We start from the raw sequence: 15,838 nt of genomic DNA, 5'->3' as shown, positions 1-15,838 counted from the left end.
GATGCACTACCTCATAAACCCACATACCTTTTCTTTTCCTTAAGACGTTTGCTTCAGACCATTTATGTTGCAAGGTCGATTGATCAAAGCATATAGGTTTCCTGCTGTAAGTCTTTTCCGCAACACACCGGAGAGTTGCGTGATCAGTTGTAGCTTAAATCAGATGCACTGCTAATCCTGCCTCTGGAAAATCCACTTTTCTCAACTTTCATTTGAGATGGAAAACTGAAAGGAAGTTGTATAATCTCATCAATGTGGGATTATAGAATAAGGCTGAAGTGTTTGAAATTTTACTAATCAGGCGTCGCCTCACCACAATCGCCAAAGTCATATACAAACAGACACAACAGACATTTTGTTTAATATATAGTTAGTGTGTAAACACTGTTACATACTGATTTTAACTTCATTTGGCACTCACGCATCACTACATTAAACTCCACCTTTTTCCATATCAAGGCAACTTCAGCTTTCGTCCCTTCAGCTTTCCTCAGCTGTCTCTGTTTTCCGGTGGTCCTGTAGATCCAACATCAAATGCATCAAAGCAACTAGCCTCATGGTGATGTCATCAGGATACATGTTTTTTTGTTTGTGTGTTTCACAAAAAATGTTTTTTTTTTCTTTTTTTTTTTTTTTTTTTCTTTTTTTTTTCTTTTTGATTAGCAAAGTTGTTTAAATGCAAAGTTATGAAAAAAAATAATGATCTTTTAAAATGCCCTGTATTGTTTGTAGCACTACTGGCCTTTCTGTTTTAAGGGGTCTCCATTTAAAATGGCTTGTTGTCTACTTTTAAAACAAACGTAAAAAGTCTACGTTCTACTTTTTTGGTAAGTTAAGCAAAAAGCAAAAGCATTGTAATTTTTTTTTCTAATTACATTAATGTTTTGCTCATCCTGCGTTTGACCCAGGTACGACCCAGGCAACCACGGGATGGAGAGATCCTCAGGGGGTGATTATAACTTTGTGTCCATTGAGGAAGTTTCTTCTCACCTGGAAGAGTTCTGGAGCCCTGCTGGAAAGTTGGGGAAGTTCAAGTGAGGTCAGAATCCGTATTTCCAAACCTATTGTTTCACAAACAGGGAACTGGGGTTGGGCACACTAGGGGCTCGCTGAACAGCATTTAGCTCTTAAAACCCTGTCCCATAGTAAGATTAAAAATCAAAGTTTTTAAAACAAAACTTAGGGCTAGGGGGCGTTAAAAAGGTGTGTCACAATCAGGGCTTTGGAGTTCATGTCAGTGTGTTTATTAAATATTTAGGTGGCTGATTTGATCTTTTAATGTTTTACAGTTCTAATTACAATTAGTCTATTCCCACATGATTCTAACACCAAATGACATATTCAACACAAAGTCCTATGCAAACACATAGAGGACACAGACAGGCCTCCGTTTGTGAGAATATATGGAATTCTAGATTTACAATTGCTGCAACTAAGTTTGTTTGCGCATGCATTTGAGTTTTAGTGTGGTCCTCGCAGGCACACACATGGTGAGGGGTCAGGGCGTCACGTCAGAGCTCCAACAATGCTTCAAGCCACTCAAAAATCAGAGAAGCAAAGCCCAATTAGGCCAGGCTGCACGAGAACTAAGTGCCAAGCTGGCTGCGCTGTTTCTGTCCGTCCAACACGTTATCAGACCAGCAAGAGCCTGAAAAGGAGCCCTTATGGCAGAGATAGAACAAGCATGGAAGCGCAGGACTGCGATGTCTGAGCCTGCTGGATGGTCTTTATTAAGGGTCCTCATACACAGCTGCAGATTCACACTGACCTCCTGCAAAGTTGCAGCTCTTGGATTAGCGAGTTGTTGATCCAAACTGCCTCGTGGTTTTTTGCATGCTGGCTGTGCACTCGTGCAATGCTGCTGTTCATCTGAATGATGCCCTGGCTCGATCCCACAAAAAATTAGGTTTGAATGGTTTTTATGCAAAACCTGTTTCTTGGGGACCTTACACAGGAAAAGTGCTGATGATGGATGTAAATACCATGGTCCAATTTCACTGTGGTGGGCCATAGTCCAGTATCAACAATTTTTACTTTTAGGGGGGTCCTTTAGATCTTTTTCCTCCTTGCCAAATCGTCACTATAATACACTACTGTTGTCAAATGTTTGGTTCTGATAAGTGTTCTTTGTCAATGCTTTTGAAAGTCTTTTACGGCTCACCCAAGGCTTTTATGTTGATCGTGGAGAACAGATGTAAAATCATCAATCATACAAGCAGAGGGGAGAAGCATCGTGTTCGATAGGGTGGTTTGTGAATTATTATATCGTGATTTAAAATAAATGTTTTTCTATTTGAATATGTTATAAAATGGGATTATTTATTGGATTGGCAACGGCTGAACATAGTTGTAATTACCTGCCAGTCTTCAGTGTCAAATGTATTTATTTAAAAGAAATGTGTGGGGGTGGGCCGGGTGTTCGAATATGCGAATTTGGTCTTCAGAAACTTTTCTTATTATTATCATATTGACATCTAGATTGTGGCTGCTTTGATATTTTTTTCTGGAAACTGTCGATGCAGCTACTTGTTTTCTCCAGAAATTCTTTGATGAATAAAAACTTCAAAAGAGCACAAGCATTTGATTTAGACAATGAGTAAATGCGTCCTTGCAACCTTATAAGTCCCTTAATGTGAAACACAATTTTAAACAATTCATCATCCTTGCAGAATAAACTTATTAACGTTTCTTAACAAAAAAAACCATTAAGAGACTTCTAAAAAATAGACTCCAAAATGTGGAGAATTGGCATTGTTTTTTTGTATTTATATGCCCGATAATTACAAATTATGTAACAAAGGTATTTTTTTAACCACCTGAGCAGTGCATGCCCCACACAGCTCATGAGTCATCTCTTCAGCCCGAACACCACATCATCACCTCCCTACATTTCTATCACCTGTTACAGAGAAAAGAGGCTTTTCCCTCTGTAATCCCTATTTCATTTTCTCTGATTCTCTGGATCACCCTTCGCACCCCCATTCTACGCTCTCTCCCCTCTCTCTCTTTATTTTTTTCTCCAGCTGTAAACTAAGCTGCAGTGAGGGAGTTATGCTGGCATAACACATAAAAAAGTGCTGAACATGTTAAGCCATGTACAAAAGCTGAGTAAAATCTCTTAGCTATGAAAGATTGTGCACCCCTATGGTCTTATAGTGTAAAATGTATTTTTTCCCACCTGAATATTTTTATAATTGTGTGGTTTTTATTTTGGAGATTTAAAGTTAGATGTTTAGAGGTAGAGTAATCTCATGTTTTCGCCATTGTTTCCTGGTTGCCTAAAAGAGTCTCTGGAACATCCTACCAGTTTACACATAGTCTCGCTTTTGTCATAACAGCTGTGGATCTAAGGGAGGTTTTAAAGAGTGTTGATCTAGGGCAGCCCGAGAGCCAGTGAGCTGAAGAAATTTCCTCTTTGATAAACGTACAACTAGAAACTATATCATTAAAACCTGGTGACTGTGAAGAAGTTCTACTGTTGAAGGATACACGTGCGGAACACATGCACATTGGAAGTGGCTTTTTAAATTTAAGAGCTATTTTAAATGAGGAAAGCTTAGGAGTTTGAACATTTAAAAATTCAGAAATGTGTATGACAGAAAAGGATTCTCTGCGCTATTTCTAGGTCACTAATCAAATATATGACACTGCTCATGGGATGTTCTAAGTACAAAAGGTCAGAATTTTCTTGCTTCCATTGAAGCCACCAATGATGATCTTTTGGAACATTTCACTCAGATCAGTCCCGCAGGATAACATGGATCAACAGATTTTATGGAGCTCTTGCCAGACTTGTGGATTTCATGCCAGTTTGAATATGTGTTTGTCATTTACAAGGAAAATGGGGCATAATAGCGCATGTGTACTTCATGTTTAATTTTACACATTTCTGTCTGAAATTGTTATTGCTGATAATATAATATCGTAATGCCACGCATTTAAGTATTAAATTAGAAATGTCAGTAAGTGTAAATTTGAAACTGCTTTTTTTTGTAACCATTTTCTTTGGCAAAGTTAATAGTGTTGCTCATGATAGGGCTTGTATCATGATGATTTATGCCTTTTTTATTTGGATAAAATGTAGTTTTTGAAATGGAGATCTTTAAGTTTCCAAAGTCTCACTGAGCATAAGCTGTTTTGGATTATCGTATCCAGGTCCACAATCTCTCTTTGGCTGCTTGAAAATATTGACTCAGGACATAGCTTTTAGGTAGAAAATGGATCTTGGTCAAGGACTGTTTTCATTTAGCGCATGTAATACATTGTGTCTAAAGGTCATTGTTTTTTTTATTTTGCTGGTTGGAACAGGTTTTCGATTGTAGCTTCATAGAGGCCCTTTCTAAAATAACTCTGTGTCATCACAGGGAACTATTATGGTACACCTCGGCCAGTCCATTCCACATTGGTCCTGACAGCCCCCCCATTACGTACCAGGAACATCGAAATCTCCTGAGGAACTTCCGTACTCGTAGCCAATCCACTCGGAGAAACCTGGAGAAGGCAGTGGAGAAGGTGACAACAGCGAGGAAGACTCTCCTGGTCTCTTTCAGGTATTCACTGTTGGGACCACCTTTATTTTTAAGTATTTTTTAAATGCAAGCAACTTCCATCTCATGGTAACTTTTAATATACATATTTGGTAAACTTTTTCTGGTAGAGATTGGGAAAGTTCTCTTTTTTTGTGGTACCCCAAGGCACGAGTCTTTGGTTCCTTTTAATTTTTACTCTATATGTGTGTCGCCTTTAATAGGGTCATTTTTTCGAAAAACTCAGTATCTCTTTCCCCTGTTACACAGTCAATACCATTATCTTCTAAAGCCATTGTTAAAACTAATGTAAAACTTGAAAACCTAACATAAAACAAAGCCCGTGAGAAGTTACTTTGTTGTTGTTTAAATCTTGTATGCTATATATAGTGTGTTGAGTTTTGTGTGACATTTTCCCCCTTTTGAACCTTCTAGCATCCTCTGGTTTGGACTTGAATTTACATCACCATTGTTTGCAGTTATTTTAAACCCAAAGTGGAATTTTTTTATGTTTTGCACATTAAACACTATGGAATTGTAATTTAGGATTGATGCCTTTTCTCATATTATAGCTGGCAAGAGGAGCGTAACATGAACAGCGTGACGCTCTCGCTGCCTGAGGTTGCTATAGATTATACAAGACAGCTACATCTCATGCCTGTTCACTGTACTTGTTGTTTCCCAGCGGGGTCCATGCAGAGGCCAGCAGTGCCCCTCCCACCACCATAGTCTCACCTAATCAGACTTGGGATTCAGGCAGTGGGCAGGTATGGATGTGTTGGCCCTGGAGAATGGAGGACGTGGAGGGGCATTGCCTGAAAACGTGGGAACTGGGCGTTTCATTGACACGCTGTGAACCCTATTACATCAAGTGAGTCAGCACGGGGGAAAAAAAAAAAATAAGAACGGTATAGTGAAACTAAGAGTGAGCAAGAATAGAGACAGAAGGTCATTTGCCTTCCTCCTCCAGTAATCTAAAGAGTTATACTCAAAGTTGAACATGATGCCTTTGGTATGTCCACATGGATTTTTGACATGTGAAGGCGATGCTTGAACTTTAAGATGTGCAGTCAATGAGAAATTTTGAATTTAGCGGGTGACATACAGTTAATCATGTTGGAAGTAAATGTTTAATTTTGCATTTTGATGCAGTTTTTTGTAAAAAAGGATGACTTGTAAATTTAAGAATGCACCCGGGTCCAAAAATTTTTGAAAAAACACAGATCTGTTGCCTTAAAAGGGATACTCCACCCCAAATGAAAATTTTGTCATTAATCCTTACTACCCCATGTCGTTCCAAACCTGTAAAAGCTTTGTTCGTCCTTCAGAACACAATTTAAGATATTTTGGATGAAAACGCTTGGAGGCCTTTGACTGTCGCCATAGACTGCCACATAAATAACAGTGTCAAAGGTTCATAAACAAGGTAGGAAAAGTTCATCTTCAGATACCTCCATCTGCCATCATACTTGCAAAGTGACTGAACACTTTTTTCTCTCTAGCAAAGCACCAACCTAAATAATGACTTTTTTTCAATAATTCCGTTTGTCAGCGTCCTCCTCTTTGTCTCTCCATCAAGCACGATGCTGTTAATCTCTTCTGTCGCATCCACTCTACAGGATTCACCTGTTATTAAACGATCGCACATTAACTAAATAACGCTAATCCACGTTGAAACAATGTATCCTTGTGCGCGATGACAGAAGCAGCGCAGCAGCGGTGATATGGAGACACAGGGGGAGGGAGGCAGACCGCTGACAAAGGAGTATTGAAAAAAGGTGTTATTTTTGTTTTCTTCACTACAAAAAGTGTTCCCGTCGCTTCATATAAGCCCAGATTGCATGTCGATGGGCAGATGGAGGATTCTGCAGATGGACTTTCATACCTTTAATGAGACCTTGACACTGTTTTATTAGTGTGACAGTCTAATGGGGACAGTCCACAGGCCTTTTTTCAGGTTTTCATCCAAAATATCTTCAATTGTGTTCCGAAGCATGAACAGAGCTTTTACGGAGTTTGGAACGACATGGGGAGTAAGTATTAATGACAAAATTTCATTTTGGTGTGGAGTATCCCTTCTTATAAGGGTTTCCCCCTTGTATGGACTGTAGGATTGACACTGACTGTGCGTTTTCACACCAGAAGCGACTTGCGCGAGATAAATCGTCGCTATTCGGAGCGTAGCTTGACACGCGTGAACATTTTGAGTTCATCAATCGCTTCCCGATTTCGCGCTGCTTCAGGAAATTCGTCTTCCTCCCTCGCTGCGGTGAAATTACCTTAAACATTAACAGACATGGATATCCTCCGTCATGGGATTGGCGGTTCTGTAGCTCAGTTTATTTAACTGCTTGAGCCTTGTGATTCCAAACCACCACTTTGTTTTATTTTGGGATAGTTGTCCACAATATGATTGTTATCGCTGCTCATGAAAGGTTAGGTTTAAAGGTAGTTCATGTGCGAGATATGTAGCATGTTGTTTAAAACTCAAATATGCGGTTTATATTTATAAAAAACAGCGTCCATTTAAAAATTGTGTTTCGCGATTTCGGAGACGAGCTCCTCCATGCGATCAGCGGGAGCTCAGTGATCATGTATCCCGCCTAGAGCAGTTCTCAACTCGGCTAGTCCCTTCTGACATTCTGCCGCTGGCTTCTGATGTCTCTTTACTAGGTTCAAGATAAAATATAATTTCAGCTGTCTTCCAAGCAAAGATCCTTTTCTTTAGTCTGTTTCCTGTAGAATTATGAAGAAAGAGCGTATAGTCCGGGTATCCACATACAGCGATGATTGGCTGTTGTCCGCCATTGTTAGTTTCCGATTGTCCCTCCGCTGCGCTCCGCTACGTCGTAATCACGTCACATTTACTTAGAGCCGCCTCTCTGATTGGTTCAGCCTGGCGCGAAATTTCGTCCAAAGTTCAGATTTTTTCAACCAGCGAGTGTCGCGCGCGAATCTCATGCGAGTTCGCGCTGTCAAACAGCCCGACAAACGCTCAATTCCGCATCATCGCCTCGTCATTCGCGCGAACGCTGTCAATTCGCGTCCGCTTCATTCGCCGACTGAAACGCGCCGCACGGTGTCTACTATTCGCGTTCTCTTGCATTGCCTTACCATGGAAATCACTCGCGACAGACGGCTCATTGTCGCGTCTGGTGTGAACGCACCATGAGAGGTTGAACGAGGTTATTTGTGCTAGTATAAATTCAAACTATGGAGAGTTTTTTTTTCTCACCGGACCCTCCTATCTCAGACCTTGATGCACACATAAGTTGTCAGATTGATGACACAAACAGGAACGGAGCACACGTGCACGATGCACGAAATACCAGACGTTGAACTGTAGCATTGTTTTTTCATGCTAAACAATGTCTGTTTAACGTTAGCATGTTTGTCTAGTAATACCTTCTCAAGGCAAAAATACATCATTGGTATTTTTATGCTTTAGTAGAGGCCAAATATTTACATCTACGCACCTGTAATCTTGGGCAAATGAAGTTCTCGTGAGGGGGTGAACTTGGGGGTTGTTTTCGATGCATATTGTTTGTTATACAAACCAGGGGTTACATGTGAAATTCAAGTTGCCACGGCAATGATAAAATGTATTCTAATCTTAGTATTGCCTTCCATCTATGACAAATTCAGCTCCAGCTTCTACACTACCGATTTTTGCGTAGTTTTTTTATGTCCATTTTGTGTAAAATAAGGGTGACATTGTGAACTCCTTAAGATGCACGGCAGTGAACGAATGCATAACTTGTGGCTTTATCGATGAAGAATTAAGCCTCCGCATTGCTGGGATATTGACGTGGTTTCGAACCCTGGTGTTACTTCATCCTTTAAAGGATTGCCTGAGGAATGAAACCATTTTGGGGGGAAAAAATCTCTATCATTTTCACGCCATACCTCAAAAAACAAGAAAATATAAAAACAAAAGAATCCCACCCAAGCACAAAAAAGTTCTCCCCTCCGACCGAGACAAGCTGTGCCTGAGACACAAGACTCAGGCCAAAAGAGATTGGTCAGCAAGACGGTAGTGGAATTTTCTATGTGTGCAAGGTGTGTGTGAGGCTGGGGCGCCTCTCCACTTTTAACCTCCAAAACATACTCTCACTCTTCTCGGCCAATCTTCAACCCAAAGTATCTAATGAAAAACATTCCTGGAGCCATGTCAGTGTCTCCCTCTCACGCCGTTCATCATAGCGCTTGTTTGCCTTGCCTGTCAAACTCGTACTCCATGGAGTCCCTCAGATCCTTCTGCTCGCTTTCTCCCGTCTCAGCTCTCTTTTTTCCTTTAATGTTTATCTAGCACCTCACAGAACAGCTCGTGACGATTTGAGAACATGAGAGGTCATGTCTGCGAGCGCTCCAGACCCCGCGTGAGTGAAGTGTCTTCAGAAGTCAGTTTGGCTGTTAGAGATGCACACTGTACGAAGCCCACGTGTCGCGAATACGGTTAGGTGCATACAATATCGAAATGGAACCATTGGCGAGAAAAAAAGGGGGAGGAAAGGGAAGGATGGGTAGCTGATGCAGGATTAACGGCCCTGCGTATTGTGAAAACATAGACAGGTCTGCGAGGTTTCATCGAAAGAAATGACGTATGCTACATGGTCACCACATGACGGCTTCACATTGGCTGTTTAGAAGCCGAGGTGGCAGGGGCCCACAGAAAAGGCGGTGCGGACAGGAAAGCGGTGGTAGTTTTGAAGAACTTTAGATGCAAGTTGGGGAAAGAGACCACCATATTGTATTGGCACAGTCTGGTGCAAGCACTGGAGTGTAAACAAAATGGAAAGAAAATAACAAGTCGGAGAAAAAGAACAACATCTAATAGTTAGTCGGGGATTTTGTCACTTTAAGTTGGAAGTCAACTTAAGTGGCATTGCGTGGTGAGGACAGGAGCCTCACAGGGGCGCCGGGTCCTATGCGGCCACAATTTTTGCCAGAGTACTGCACAGTTTGTTACTCTAGAATATAAAAGGTGTGTGATTGAACAATACACTGAGTATAAACTAGTATAACCCCACATCCCAGCAGATGGCACTGTCTGTTTAGCAGTTCGAGCTTCATCCTGAAACACTGTGTAATATAGGTGCGTTTTAGGCATTTAAGGCCTTTAAGCGCATTGGTTTAAACTCTGCTTGACTTACCATCCCATGTTTAGACATACTTACGTTGTTTGTTGTGTGTGTGTGGTGTGTGTGTGTGTGTGCTGTCCATTTTAGTACCCTGCATTCACGACCAACATCTGAATTGAAAGGGCTTATTCACATACACACCGCCTGTCGGAAAGGGCACACGTGGGTTTGAGCTTTACATTGTGGGTGGCAGTAGACTCGAGAGGTTACTGCCGGTGTACAGCGTCACCCCTCTGGGAGGCCCGTCTGCCTCAAAACCGGTGGTTTAACGCAGCAGTGTCCTGAACACAAAATAAAAATAATACTAAAACACAAATGCTCAACTCGCACTTATTGCACTAACCACATGAAAAAACTAAAACAAAATTATGGCCTAAATTAAAAACTTTCTTCTAAACTGTTTGCAATACGTTCCAATGGTGGTGAATGATGGTATAAATATTTCTTAGGCCATGTTTAAATAATACTGGATCTTGTACTATGATTAATATATTAGTATTCAGTAAAGGGGGTTCACCTATATCTTTATAATTTAAGGAAAATATTGGACGCTTATGTTATGTTAAAAACTCGCTCATGTCTTTCCTCAGGTATTTTAGCGGTGCACCGCCCTATGGCAATTATGTCAGGCAAAAGTATTATGCTGTATGAGTTGAGGTCAGCTTTGTACAAGCTGTTTTTGTTTACTTTTTGTTTTTTTAAAAGGCAGAAAATGGACCATAAAAGAGGTTTTTTAATGGATGTACATTGCAGCTTATGTCTTTCCTCGAGGTAATCACGACATCCTTGCCCACAAGTGTGTTGGTATTCAGGAGAGGCATAAGACTTTATTAATGCTTGTGGAGAGGTGTACTGTGAAATGAAGATGGATGTTTCATTAGGCTCCTTTTTCTTGCTAAAGTTTCAATATATGAGGACTAAGTTTAAAACTATTTGAGATCGAATTGGTTTTTTTAATGAGTAAAGACTAAAAGAAGAAATTGAGTTTATTTCCTCTGCAGGCCGAATTCATCTTACCATGGGAAGCTGGAGGATTCTATTTTGGAAACTGACTAAGTATTGGCTTCTGCTTTGTGGATGTTTGCCTTTTGTAATTTTATTCTGCCCATGTACAGGAGATTGCAATTCGGCATGGTCATGTTTCTTAAATATTTTAGATTTTTATATGACAGGATTAAATAATATAAGGAAAACACATAGATTTTTGCAGGAGGGCTGCTGAAGGACGTTGTTGTGAATCATATATGATGTAATGGTTACGGCTGACTTTACTAAAAAAAAAACCTCCTCTGTTTCTGCGTATGAAGACCACCACATAAGGGCCCCATAGGTCAGGATGATGTAAGGGGTACTCACTTTATAAGATGGCAGAAAAAACCAGGGACCGGGTGGTGGCTAGGGGGGGGTGGGGAAAAGGGATTTTCGAAGTGTCGACGTGGGTAAAAGGATTAGATTGTACCACAAGAGCATGAGCTGTTGTTTGCTTGTTATGCTTCGCCTATCCTGTAACTCTATACCCCCAATTCTCACTTTTTATTTTAAGACAGGGGAAATCCCTAGCACACTCTTCTCTCTCTCTTCCGATTAGATCCCGTGTGAATGGGTGTTGTGTGTGTATTTTGGTGAGTAATATGTTATTATTTTAGCCTTATGTTTTTGGAAAGGTGGTCTCATGTGTTTGAATATGCCTATCCTCTCTAACTCCAGTTGGGCCTGTAGGTTTAATCTGCTTGTTATTACACACAACACTGTCTCTCACGTGTACTAACAAAACCACAACACACATGGACACACCACTTATCACTTAAAGGGCACTAGACCTTAAAAAAAAATTACCCTGTGATTTATAATTTGTTCCAGAATAAAATAATTTTGAGTTGAAAAAAGTTGCGATTGATTTTAGTTATTATTTATTTTATCGATGACATTTTCACCCTCTCTGAACACAAAACATGTGTCAGACCCAAAAATCTTTAGGCCAGACAGTAATGACAGGGACCTTGTAAAACATGCTTCATCCTCACCTTTCAAACATTAGTTTCAATTACATTGTCCTGTTTTCGACTGGCCGAATTACAGCAGGTTGTCCATGGTAGGACTGACCTTCTTAAAACTTACAGATAAGGAATTGAATTTCTCCATTTTATCGCCACGTTAAGGGCAGTTGTGTGGGCCAGGCCCAATGGTGTAGAGAGTCAGACTGGGTAACACGAAGGTTGTTTTGCGTGTTTGAGTCTCAGGTCCGGGAGGGTTGTCGGTGGGGGTCGTGAATGACCAGCACTCTCTTCCACCCTCAATACCACGATCTGAGCATGAGGACATTGAGAAAAGGTACTGAACACCCATTGCTCACCGGGTGCCGCAAGTGAACGAACAATAGGCTTGACCACTGCTCTGGGTATGTGTGTCAGTACGGTGTGTGTGCAATTACTGTAGGAGGGGGTAAATGCAGAGCACAAATTCCGAGCGTTAGGGGTCACCATACTTGCCACACGTCACTTTCACCTTAATGATTGCTTATGATTTCCAATCATGTAAAAACAAATGACAGAAATGTTTTTCCCTCTGTCTTCTCTCTTCTCAGCGGACATCCTAGTGTACATCAATGACTCTGTGTGCTGGGTCTGTCCCATAAAGAAGTGGTAGAAATGCTGAAATCTGTCCCAATGGGTCACAGCGTGGACGTGGTTCTTCCGTCGAGGTTACCCCATGCTCTACAACCCTGATGGCTGCCCCAAAACCAGCCTCTCCTCCCTTCTGACCCAAACCAGCACCACTCTGCAGCCCACGGTTCTGCTCAAACCCAGGTCCAAACATCCAGAATGGACACCAGCCTGGCTTGGTGAACCTCAAACCGCCCCAATCCAATGTCCCACCACAAAACAACAACTTCTACCCCCGCATGCAGAAAGAGTCCTTGGATGCTAATGGGAACACAGCACCCCAGCCTTCATACTCAATGGCCAATGGAAATGGAGTGGGGGGGACTTTAGGGATGGGGGCGATGCCTTCTTCAAATGCCCTTCCTCCATTAGAGCGGATGAGCTCCAGTCATAGCGATATGGAGGTCAGCTCATTTGTCACACGCAGGTAACCAGAATGACATTTCAGGACTGGTTGAGTTATTATCATTTTTATTAATAAATAACCATGTTCATTCATGATTGTGATCATGTTTGTAATTAATAAAATGTTAACCGTTGTTATTACTACTGTTGTTGTTAATAATAATAATTATCATTAATGAACATGGTGGTAATAATCAGAGTTGGGTATTACACGTTACACAGTAATGTATGTAATGTAATGTTCTAGTAATGTAATGCTATTACATTTTAAATTTGTGAAATTTGATTACAGTTACTAAAAGTCAATAGAATTATGTTATCTTACATTACAAATGTAGTGTTTAAAAAAAATTGTGTGCCTTTTAAAATCACTTGCATTTTTACAGAGCCACACACGACATGCAAGAAAAAATAAATAAATAAATTGTGCGCACAATTTATAAATCGAGGGAACGAAATAGTATGTCGTGCACATGATTAGCTACTATTTTTTCCGTGCATGCCATTGCGGGGCTCTGTAAATTTTTCCTGATAATAGCGAAAAGAACTTAAAAGCTCTGCCATTTTTGCTCATATATACAAGTGTAATACACCACTGAATACTGTATATGGTCTACTTATATTATTTCGTGTACACGCATAATATCAACAAAGGATTGTTATTTTGTAAAATAAAGAAAAAATAATACAGGATATGCTTTCAGATGTCTCAGTCTCCGCAAACCTCTTTCTGAAACATGTCACTAAAATTTTAAACACAGTAAGCCAGCATACACATATACCTACACTCAGCAAGCAATGTCATATATAAAACACTGTATAGGCACATTTTCATTGTTGATGCAGGTTTATACTAAGAATGTTAAATTTAAGAAGTGGATTAAATCTTTAAGTCAAGTTGATGTTTTCATCACCTTTAATATTTTACACAGTCATATTAAAATTACTGAAAGAACTACAATTTTCACTTGTAGTGTTTTTTTTTTAGGTTTGATATGTTTTCACAGTAACTGAAAAGTAAAGTAATTAGTAATTGGATGTACTTTTTACAGCAGTAATACAGCAATGTAATCAAATTACAGTTTTCAAGTAATTACTCAGTCATTTGTAATCTATTACTTTTTTTGAGTAACTTACCCAATGATGGTGAATAATATTAATAAATAATAACAATATAACCATTTTTGTTCATGATTTATTAATAATGAATTATCATTTAAAACTATGTTTGTGATATATATATTGATATATTATGATTATTATTATATTGTTGATAAACCCATGTTTATTAATTAATGAGGATACTTATTATTAATAATGATCATTAATGAGCACAGTTAATAATAATAATAATACTACTCAGTAACCATGTTCAATAGTAATATCTAAGTAATTATATTACCATATGATTGAATTATTAAAAACTATAATAATTAATACGAATAAATATTATTATTATTATTATTAATGATAATCATTAATAAAATTAATAAAACACTTTTGTAGATAATAATAATATCATGACCATGTTCATTAATGAATATTATTACAGTAATTATGATGATTATAATTTAATTGTTATTGAATGCTGTTCTTTTCACACAAGAATTTATTTCTTCCACTCTTATCTAGAGCTTCCCTTGTCCGAAGCTACAACAACAACTCTCTTCCAGCTCCTTCTCACCCCAATTATAGTTCCAAGTTATTCCGAGAGTGATCTATCCTCTGCTGTGCTCCCTCTGCCCCAGCACTGAGGTGGGTCCTACGCCCAGCCAGGAGCACCCAGCACCCAGCGGGCCTTCAATGCCCCAAACATCTCTGCTGTTGCACCCCCAAACCGCGCACCCACCCTGTGGTTTCAATGGGTGTCCAGACAAACAATTCCCCCCGCGGAACCTCTTCCAGGTGGCTAGGGTCACCTGGAGAGCCCAGTAGTTGGGGTAGGCTGCGGGGGAGGGGGTGAGGGGTGGTGTACCTGTGGCCTTGGGCAGGAGTGAGGGAGGGGGTTATGGGTTTTCAGTGTGACAGGATGGGGGGCAGGGAGGACGAACTGGCGGTGGTGAAGAGAGTTTGGGGACAGACGACACAGTGCCACTCCCTACTAGCCAGGGGATCGCTTATTATTAAAATCAATGGCGCTGATGTACAGAGCCTCAGCTTTGCACAGGTAATTCATTAACTCTTTGGGTCGCTTACTGAGCTTTTCCCTCATTAACCTTCCACTATTTGAACCTTTCTATTATTAATTTTTTTTATTTGAAACAGGTGGCAGCGAGGTGCTGCAAGACCATACCAAAACAGGGTGAGGTGGTCTAACTGGTTACAGAGGAGGTGAGTGTCCTCCACACTGTATATGAATGAATAAGTTGTTTATAATATTCCATATAAAAAACAAAAAAATTCAAACAAAAAAAACCATATAAGAACTTGTCCACTTTGATTTCAAGTTCACCTTTACAATTTTGTTTTATTTAATCTAAATAAAATGACTAAAAGATCATAAATGCTACACGTGAATTTAGGCATCACAACTTTATTATTGTTTAGTGTGAAAAAATGATTATCATCGCAATATTACATTAAAATTGTTGAATTGAACATTTGTTTTATATAATAATGAATGTTTTATTGGTCGTATTAACAATGTCTATAGCAATTAAGAATAATAGTGCAATTGCATACAACCCATAGATAAAAATACATAAACCAAAAAAAAAACAACCAACAACGAAATAAAACCAACCAAAATAAAATGAAATAAAAACCTAAAAAAAAATATGAGGCTAATATGTTAACTTAAACACTGATGGTGGAAAACTGATAGTACACAGACAAATGTCTAATATAAATATATACAACTAATACATATATAAGTAGGGTGTGTTAAATTATTGCTTTTAAAGATTTAATTTCCGGCTGTTAGCTTAGTATCAAAGGTAATCTATGTTAAATAAGGCTATTACCCATTGTTAAATACATTTTTTACACTTATTTTCAGATAAACGATATGCGATAATATATAAGATATTATCTATATATCTATATATATATAGTATAGTATATATATATATATATATCTATGATATATATTTATATATATATA

At 39.3% G+C, this 15,838-nt stretch overlaps 1 pseudogene; it reads left to right on the top strand.

Moving 5' to 3' along the window:
- The window catches only part of LOC122145993, a 34,876-nt pseudogene that overhangs the window by 5,361 nt on the left and 13,677 nt on the right, over positions 1-15,838 (top strand).

This window comes from Cyprinus carpio, chromosome A8, assembly GCF_018340385.1.
Source record: "Cyprinus carpio isolate SPL01 chromosome A8, ASM1834038v1, whole genome shotgun sequence".
Lineage (NCBI taxonomy): Eukaryota > Metazoa > Chordata > Actinopteri > Cypriniformes > Cyprinidae > Cyprinus > Cyprinus carpio.
Note: the sequence above shows the minus strand (reverse complement) of the source record. Positions and strands in the feature narration are given on the sequence as shown.